Below are 9099 nucleotides of genomic sequence, written 5' to 3' on the forward strand. Positions count from 1 at the left end.
CCAAAGAGCTGGAGACGGACGAACGGATAGACAAGATGGACAGTGGGCTGGCCCACCTGATATAATCCAAGCAGTCCATAAAGGCGAGATGGCAGAAGCGACGAACCAACCGAAGTCTAAGGAAGAAGATCGTCGAGCTCAACAGGCAGATCGATGTCCACTGCAGGGTGCTATGCACCCAACAGTGGAACGAGGTCTGCAACGAAGCCGACAGACAGATGCACAAGGGCAAGACGTGGAACATACTGCAGCACCTCGACGGAACCAATACCAAGGGCCACCAACACAACCTGGCCAGGATCCTACACAAGGCAATCTGCGAACACGGGGAGGACGAAGTCAAGCGACGCTTAGACGCCAAGTACCTACCGACCACCCCCACGGAAAGACACCCGGATTACCAGGGCAACGAGAACGAGACGCTAGATCGAGACATCCAGACGTGGGAAGACAGAGTTGCCCTGCAGGATCTCAATGGCAGGTCCACCGCGGGTCCCGATCGAGTGACCAACAGAGCGCTCAAGTACCTCGACGAAGCGGCCATCGAAACGCTCACGAACTTCTACAAGTGCTGGCAAGAAGGAAGGCTGCCGAAGTAATGGAAAGCAGCCAAGACAATCCTCATCCCCAAGCCTGGCAGGCCGCCCAACATAGAGAACCTCAGGCCGATCTCACCCACTTCGTGCGTGGGAAAGGTCCTCGAGCACGTTCCCATGAACAGTTGGCAGTGTTACCTGGAATAATCGGAGCTTTACCCCAATTCTATCATTGGGTTTCAGAACATGCTCGGGATGCAATACGCCATGGTTTTACTGAAGAACGAGATCATCGACGATACGGCGGGCATCAAGGACAACAGAGCAATACTCGGGCTGGACTTGCAAAGTGCCTTCGATAAACTAAGTCACTCGGCTATCCTGGAAAAAGTATCCAGACCAAACATGGGCAGGAGAACATACCATTACATCAAAGACTTCCTGACGGAACGGACCAACGAAATCTGCGCGGCAGACCTGCAGCTCGAAGAGAAGCAGCTGGACAGCTTCGGAAATCTGCAGGGTTCGGTGCTCTCTCCGCTACTCTTCAACCTCGTGATGATCGGGGTGGCCACCCGGCTAGAAAGAGCAGTGGGCGTCTGGCACGCCATCTAGCCGACGACGTTACGCTATGGGTACCGGGAGGAAGCGACGAACACATTGAGACAACGCTGCAAGAAGCGGTCAACGCCATCGAGGAGCAGCTGGACGGGTCTGGACTCGTTTGCTCTCCGGCCATGTCAGAACTGCTGGTGATACCACCGAAAGGAGCGGGCAGGAAAAGAAAGTACATGGAAGTAAAGTACGAGCGTCCCAAGATCACGGTCAAGACGGCGGAAGGCCATGTAATACCGGAGGTCGAGAAGATTCGAGTGCTCGGTCTGCTCATCCAGCGAAACCGAGTCAATGGTGAAACGGTTAACAAGCTAGCGGGCAAAGCGACGGCGGCAATGAGACCCATCAGGAGGGTGTCCAACAGAAAAGCGTTGATGAAGGAGGAGAGCCTGACGAGGCTCGTTCAATCCTTCGCAGTTAGCCACATAACGTACGTGGCCGCCTTCCACAACTGGAGGCCGAGCGCACGTAAGAAGGTAGACGCCACCATACGCAAGGCGTATAAGGCGGCACTCGGTCTCCTCGGGAGCACAAGCACCCAAATATTCATGGCGCTGGGAGTCCACAACACGCTGGGCAAAATATCCGAAGCACAGAGAACGGCGCAACTCGAGCGTCTCTCTGAAACGAGAACCGGAAGACGTACTGCGGGACCTTGGCCTCGAGCCGAGGGAATGCACGCAGGAGAAAGACCTACCTATACCGGATAGCATCAACAGAAAGCTCAGGGTCTGCCCAATCCCGCGGAACGTGAACCCCGAGCACAACAAGGAGTGGAGGCTGGCGAGGGCCATGGCTCTCGTGGACCTCCACGCCAGAGAAGAAGGCGCCGTCTACGTGGACGCGGCGGAGTATCGAGGGAGCAGCGACGCATACGCGGCGGTGTTTGTCGGGGCATCGACTGGTGCAACGAAGACCGCGGCGAGCGTCCGGACTCGAGAAGCGCACCGGGCGGAGGAGGTAGCCATCGCCTTTGCCGTCTCCGATCCCGGATACACTAGTGTTGTGTGACTCTATAACGGCAGTGAAGAACTACGCCAAGGGCAGGGTATGTAGTGAGGCCACGCGCATACTGCGCAAGGCCGAAGACATCGGACGCAAAAGTGCTGTGTTGATCAAGTGGTTTCTGGCCCACATGGGCAGTGACGTGTCGGAAAGCGGGAATGTTAAACACAACGAGACGGTCAACTCAGCTGCGCGAGGACTAATCAACCGCCCCGCTTCAAGCACGGCCGACTCGGAGTGTTGGTCGCAGTGCAGTGCCAAGGACAAGATGACCACCTTCAACGAAATAGTGAAATGGTTAAGACTGAACAGACAGATTATGCCGCCACCTCACCCGGGGCTTACCCGGAAAATGGCAGTGTTATATAGACAGTTACACACGAGGTTCCTGCTCACCCCGGTGCTAGCTAAGCACTTGTGTCAGAGTGTGTACGCGAGTGACGTGTGTACACTGTGCGCGAAGGAGAGTGCCACCGCGTTTCAAATGATTTGGTACTGTAGTGTAAATCCGCGAGAAGCCAGCGAGAAGACAATCCCGCCGCAGCTAGAGGCCGTTCAGCAGGTCTCGGCAGCTCTAGAAAGGCAGCGACCGAGGGAAACCGAGGAGAAGGGGAGCAGCACACCCAGGAAGAGGGCGGCGGCCCTCTCGGACCCGCGGAAGTAGCGAGAGACCAAGACCTCGAGGAGAATAGCGCACGAGACTGACGTAGTGGCCGCGTCGCGGTAAAAGCTTGTCCTCCTTGCGTGGAGGGAGCCTAACCGATTCTGCAGGCATTTTCAATAAAGTTGTTCTCTCTCTCTCTCTTTAGCAACCGATACACCCGGTGACGAGGTGCCTTCGACGCATTGGCGAGAGTTCCTAGATCCAAGCATCGTAGGGCCACTATGCCACCTCTCGCTACATGCCTGCAGTGAACAGCCTGTGGAAATGTTAATAGGTACCACAAAATCCGGGCATGCTAGTTCAGGCCCTATCGAGAACCAACGCTCACCATTTCCAAAGAACCCGCCGCGGTGGCTCAGTGCATAGGGCGCTCGACTACTGATCCGGAGTTCCCGGGTTCGAACCTTACCGCGGCGGCTTCGTTTTTATGGAGGAAAAACGCTAAGGAGCCCGCGTGCTGTGCGATGTCAGTGCACGTTAAAGATCCCCAGGTGGCCGAAATTATTTCGGAGCCCTCCACTACGGCACCTCATTATTCCTTTCTTCTTTCACTCCCTCCTTTATCCCTTCCCTTACGGCGCGGTTCAGATGTCCAACGATGTACGAGACATACTGAGCCATACATACGCCGCGTAACAAACAATAAACACGGCGTAGAATTGGCTGCTTTCGTGAAAAGCGACTTGACGTTTTACCGCCGTCAGCGTTTCCCTGCGGCAGCAAAAGTTATCCACCAGCCAATTTATTAGCACAACTTCGAACACTTTTTGTGTTGCTTAATATTTTCAGACTTTAAACACAATGTTATGGCAAAATAAAATATTAGTTATTTTCATCGTTGTTTATTTATTATTTATTTTTTAAGAAAATTTAGTCGACGGTCCCTGTAACGCTCCTGAGGCGACGCCCTGCTGTGATTGGCTGATTCCTCGTTGCGTCACGTGATGACGTCTCATCGTGTCGTCATTTCTTCGTCATTGTCAATAACGTGTGACAGAATTTGTCACAGTTGCGTAATCTGGCCCCAGGTCACCTAGCACTACAGCCAAGCGCGGTTACTGAGCAACTCCAGAGGGACATGGGATCAAATACGAGCATCGGCGTCCTAGAATAAGATGTAAAATAAAAGCGCACATATTTTGTGCGACGTTAGCGCATGTGGGAGAACGTCAACGCGCACTTGCTCGAATCAAATCGTCGACGTCAAAAACTTTATTGACGAACTGAGGAGTTCGGAGCACAAACGCTGTTGGGCATCCGCACGGCCCCACTGTACTCAAGCGTTCCTGGAGACCATAATGCCTGCAGCCAGGTAGGCAGCGTTGGTCTGCACGACCGGGACCTCGGAGAACAGCACGATTTCCTAGATATAAACCATCACACTCTATTTGGGGAGTTTATGCAGGGCCCGCAAAAGCAGGTCAGCCTTCTCCTTGCGTAGCGTGCTGTCTGTCTTTTAAGACTTGGACGAACTCGGTTTTGAACGCATCCTACGTTCGAATGCAAGATTCACTGCTTATAAACAAGGTCCTCGCGTAGTCTTTGAGGGTGGTATAAACAAGACGCATCTTCCAGTCAGCGCCCCAGCCATCGTAGATGGCTATCCGGTCGTACTGGTCCAGCCAGTCTTTGGCGTGCTCGTGGGGCTGGCCGTGGAATTGGGGTAGCTCTGGCTGGTGGTTGTGCAGGACCGGCGGAACTGCAGCTGGAGGATTCATTGTGGTAGCCTTTCGTGTTGGATTAGATGCAGGGAGCAGTACAAATTCGAGAGGTATGCATTGCAATCCGCGACTGCCCTGGTAGACTGGCGAGTGTACCCTATAGGTATATGTCCAGCGCATTTACCGAGGCTTGAAGGGGTTGTACGGTACATTATCGACTTAGCCAGCACCACCACCAGATGTCACGTTGCCGTTAAGCAGCCCAGAGTCCCGTTGGCGTTAAACGGCCGAGAGTCAGCAGCGGTGTAGCCCCGGACGCGCGCTTCTACAATACTTCTTCCTCTTCTTGATAGGTCTGTCCATCTGCACGAAGGCAGGCGTCAATATGACAACCTCTAATAGACAGCTCCTTCAGCTCTTCCCGAAAGTGCGATGCAGCTGTACGCAGGGCTTTACATTGTCACTTTCGTTGCTCCTGCAACGTATTGTTTTCTTCATCACTGAAGAAAACGGCCAGAGACTGTCCGTTACTTTTTCAAAGGCTGAATTCAACATTCACTGCGGTGGAGTTAAATCGCTTCAATGGTAAGATTTATTTGAGCAGCTGGAGTTTTTGGGTGGTGGTTAACAAAAGCAGTGCACGATCAAGTGTGCTCTGTAGTAGCAGCGAGAAAACAAAGATTCCAACTGACCAGACTTCTCAGAAATTAAGTCCTTTTTGAAGACATCCGATTATTGCTGTTTCACTGTTCTGTCAATAGGTATGCTATCCCGTTTTACATCGCCCACAAGCAATTCCTGTTACATGCTCTAAGATGCTTATGGTACATCTTTAGCTGGCTGGCCTTACATTCTTAGCGTCATGTCTACTGGTGCAGGTCAATGTATCCGGTAACCTTGACATGTGTACATTTGACAATAATTTTATTCTAATCACAGCACTCCACGCTGGGAATTGAGCGAATTACCAAAGAATCAGTGAATCTGAACATCAAATCTTTTATGCGAAAGCATTTCTTGGCTCATTACTAGAAAAGCCGGTGGTGTGTGTTAGTGTATGTACTCACAGATAGCACAGAAAATGCCAGAGAAAAAGAGAAACTTTATTACAAGGAAGGCACTCTCGGTATACCCATGGGTTGTGGTAGTGATGATGGTGAAAACATTTATTACGTATGTAGGGGACACGAAGTATGTTTGGATCAGCCTGTAAGGGACCTGCCCTTACAAGCCCTGGGTTGCCGCACGACGCCACTGCTCTCAAGTGTTTGTGTTCCTAAGGTACATAATACTGGCAGCCCGGCCTGTATCGCTGGTCTGCACAACCGGATCCTCTGAGCTAAGCATGGTCTCCCAGTCCTTGCAGGTCTTCAGGTTCTCTAGGCACCGCGGGAGAGGGTCCGCCGGGCAGAAGTAGATAATGTGGAGGAAACAGGCGAAGTGTTCTGGGCACAGAGTGCATGCAGGAGTTGGGAATGAGAGATGATAATGGGCGTGGGTAAAGGTTGGGAGAAAGTGTTTGTGTAGTGTGCACCAAAGTGTTGCGTGTTGTTTCTAAGGACAGGTGGGGCGAGAGGTAGAGCTGGTGCAAGGAGTAGCTCTAGGCCTATGTCAGCTCGCTGAATGTGTTCATGCGCTACTTCGTCAATCTCCGATCTGAGGGGCCCTGAGCCAGGTGTTAAGATCCTCGGGCTCGAAGGTCGGCGGCCCACTTTCCGGGATTCCCGGAGTGCTCAGGCACCCAATTTAGCTCTACATGGTGGGTGGCGGCGGGCGGGTGCTTCGGGCGATTCCTGTATGCCAGAAGCACGGAGATGGACTCTGCCTCGCACAAATTTTTGAACTGCAGTTTTATAGCCTGTTGTATCGGGCTTCCGAGCGGGCGATGGCAATTTCATTGGGGACTTCCTTATCCGCCTCTGGGCAGGTGTCTGGATGAGAGGTAGTATGAGGAGGGTGGCTGAAGAGTACACAACGCCTGCGGTCAGTTCATCACTCGTGCAGGCAGCATCCACCTATACAGCGTCTGTCTCGGAGCTATACACTCCATTGAGTGCCTTTACACGGGCTCTGCGGCACTCATCATGGTGGGACGGGCGCATATTTGGTGGTAGTGGCTGGATGAGCAGCTCATGGTGAAGAGGTCAAGGGATAGGGAGGAGGGTTGTGTTCTTGGCCGGTATTTTGATTTCAAGGGAGTCCAGGATATACCAGCCTGTGAAGGTTTGTGAGAGTCTGATGTGTTGAGTCTGTCGGTAGGCCTCCACGAGGTTCGCGATCATGTTTTGGATGTGCAGGCCTAGTAATAAGTCTGTCGATGTTTTGAGGTGAAGATAAAGCGCGACCTTGAATTTCACGCTGATCAAGGCATCCAAAGCTTTTTTTATGTCGAGCTTGCATTGTTGGATCTCTGGATTAGTTTAGAGCACACGGCTGAGGACGAATGCATGGATGAGGCACACAAATCGTGCCCCTTTGGTGGCACGAAACTCTGCGGATGAGGTGCCATATCGCGCTCGCAACATATTTGAGTTTCTGGAGGATGGTAGTGTTTTTGCCATCGTTCTGGATGTCCAGGCACAATAAGCGGAGGGTGTCAACCTCGAATGCCGAGTCCCCATTCACTTCAAAGACAATCGGAGAGCGGCGGTTCTTAGGTCGGGTGAGGAGCAGCTCGAGCTTCTCTGGGGAGCAAGAGTGTCTATTGTTTCGTGCATAATTTTGAGTGAGGCTGGCTGCTTCCAGTAAGATGTTCTCTATGCTGCCGTCACTGTCGTGTGGTGGTGCACATCTTGGTATCGGCGCCGTAAATACTGCGCTCCAGGTGAGGAATAGATGCCAGTTTTGGGGCGAGGGGGTACGGGTGACGTTAAACAGGGAGAGGACGAACCGTTAAGGGGTGCCGGTACACTGAAGCGTGTAGGAGGAGGACGACAGGGTGCCGAACTTTTTTCAGGCATGAGCTCCGTGAGGAATGCTTAAATGTAAGTGTACGTTTTCTCAACACAATAAATGGTGATAGGGCAGTCATGACCGCGTGATGCTCAATACGATCAAAAGCTTTATATACAGATCCACAGCTATTAGTGCATTGGTGTGGCACGGAAGAAGGGTCGAAACGTCCGTGAGTTGCAGCATGGCGTCTTGTGCTTATAGATGTAGATGAAATCTTACCATGCTGTGCGGATATAGTTTGTTGTCCGCCATGTGCCTCGTGAGTCTCGTTAAGACAATATGCTCGAAGATCTTGCCGAGGCAGGAAGTTAGCGAAATCGGGCGAAGATTTTGGAGTCAAAGTTGTTTTTTTTTAGTTTCGGTTTGAATATCACCTTCGCGTGGCACCAGGAATGCGGGAGGATGCCTTCCTTCAAGCACAGGTTGAAGTATTGAGCACTTAGCTTGATCGAGTTGTCATCCAGAATACGGACCTTGACGTTTGTGATTTGTTCTGCACCTGATGCGGAGTTGATTCGGAGGACCAGGAGGCCCGCTTTCACTACCCTTTCCGTGATATCTGTGGAGGGTGGGGGACTGGCTGGTCCTATGAAGAGGGGCAGAAGTGTGGGGAACCTGGAGTGATGTATGTGGTTTGAAGTCTGTCCAGGAGCGCCTCGGGATTATCAATTTGTTCGCGTGTGAGGAGTGTCGCGTGGTGTTGTGTCACTGATTTGGTGTGTGTGGGCTCAATGACTTGTCGGAGGAGCTTCCATGCGAGTATGCAGCACATGCTTCCGGCGACGCCGTCACATATCCTCTCTCGTTCGATTGGCAGAGTTCCTCAGATTGCTGTCGGCATTTTGTCTGCAACTAGGTAGGCCTCTTTTTAGGTGTCCTTTAGTGTTTATTGCCTTTCCAGCGTTTCAGGAGGCTGTGATAAGCCTCCTTGAGGTGGGCGAGGCGTTTGTCCAGGAAAGGGATTTCGGTAGTAGTTTCAATGTGTTGCGTGTTTTGCTGAACCTCATGCTGGAGTGGGTGTAGCCAGGCGTCGCTGTTGAGTGATGCACCCAGGATGAACTGAGTGAAAGAGGAGATATTCTGAGAAATAATAAGAGGACAGGGGAAAAAGTGCGTAATTTGAGCCAAAGGCTTGCCTGCAGATTGCCCATACACATGTTCGGTGCGGGGCATAGCTCACACGAGGCCTTGCAGGCCTTTGTCAGCTCGCTGAAAGTCTGACCAAACCCTTTCGTGAATCCCGGGCGTGGGAAGGCGTCAGAATCCGGTTTAAAGATATCTCGGGCTAACATATTTTTGGCCTCGTTTCCAGGATTCTGAGAGCGCGCGGAAATCCACGAGAGGGGGTGGGGGGAGGTACTCCTGGCAAGTCCAGTATTCAAAAAGCAGGGACGACAATTTGGCCTCCTACGAAATTTTGGATTGCAGTTTTTGAATCGAAGTTATAGGTTCGAAACGACCCCAACGCTCGCGTTGCTATGGAGGCAAAACGCGTCCAAAAAATTAAAGAATTATTCGGGCCCTCAACCCTGTGCGCTGGCTCAGCCTTTATGGCACTTGTCTACTGAGCCCGAGTATCTGGGTTCGAGTACGACCACGGCGGCCACGTTTTGATGGAGGATAATAATTTTATTGGTGCGGAAAGGAGATAGCACAGTATCTG

The 9099-nt window shown here is 52.0% G+C and overlaps 1 pseudogene; it reads left to right on the forward strand.

The window, feature by feature from the left end:
* The first annotated feature begins 713 nt into the window (after window positions 1-713).
* On the forward strand, window positions 714-2820 carry LOC144104029 (uncharacterized; annotated as a pseudogene).
* Window positions 2821-9099: the final 6279 nt, after the last annotated feature.

The sequence above is a fragment of the Amblyomma americanum genome, chromosome 9 (assembly GCF_052857255.1).
Source record: "Amblyomma americanum isolate KBUSLIRL-KWMA chromosome 9, ASM5285725v1, whole genome shotgun sequence".
Lineage (NCBI taxonomy): Eukaryota > Metazoa > Arthropoda > Arachnida > Ixodida > Ixodidae > Amblyomma > Amblyomma americanum.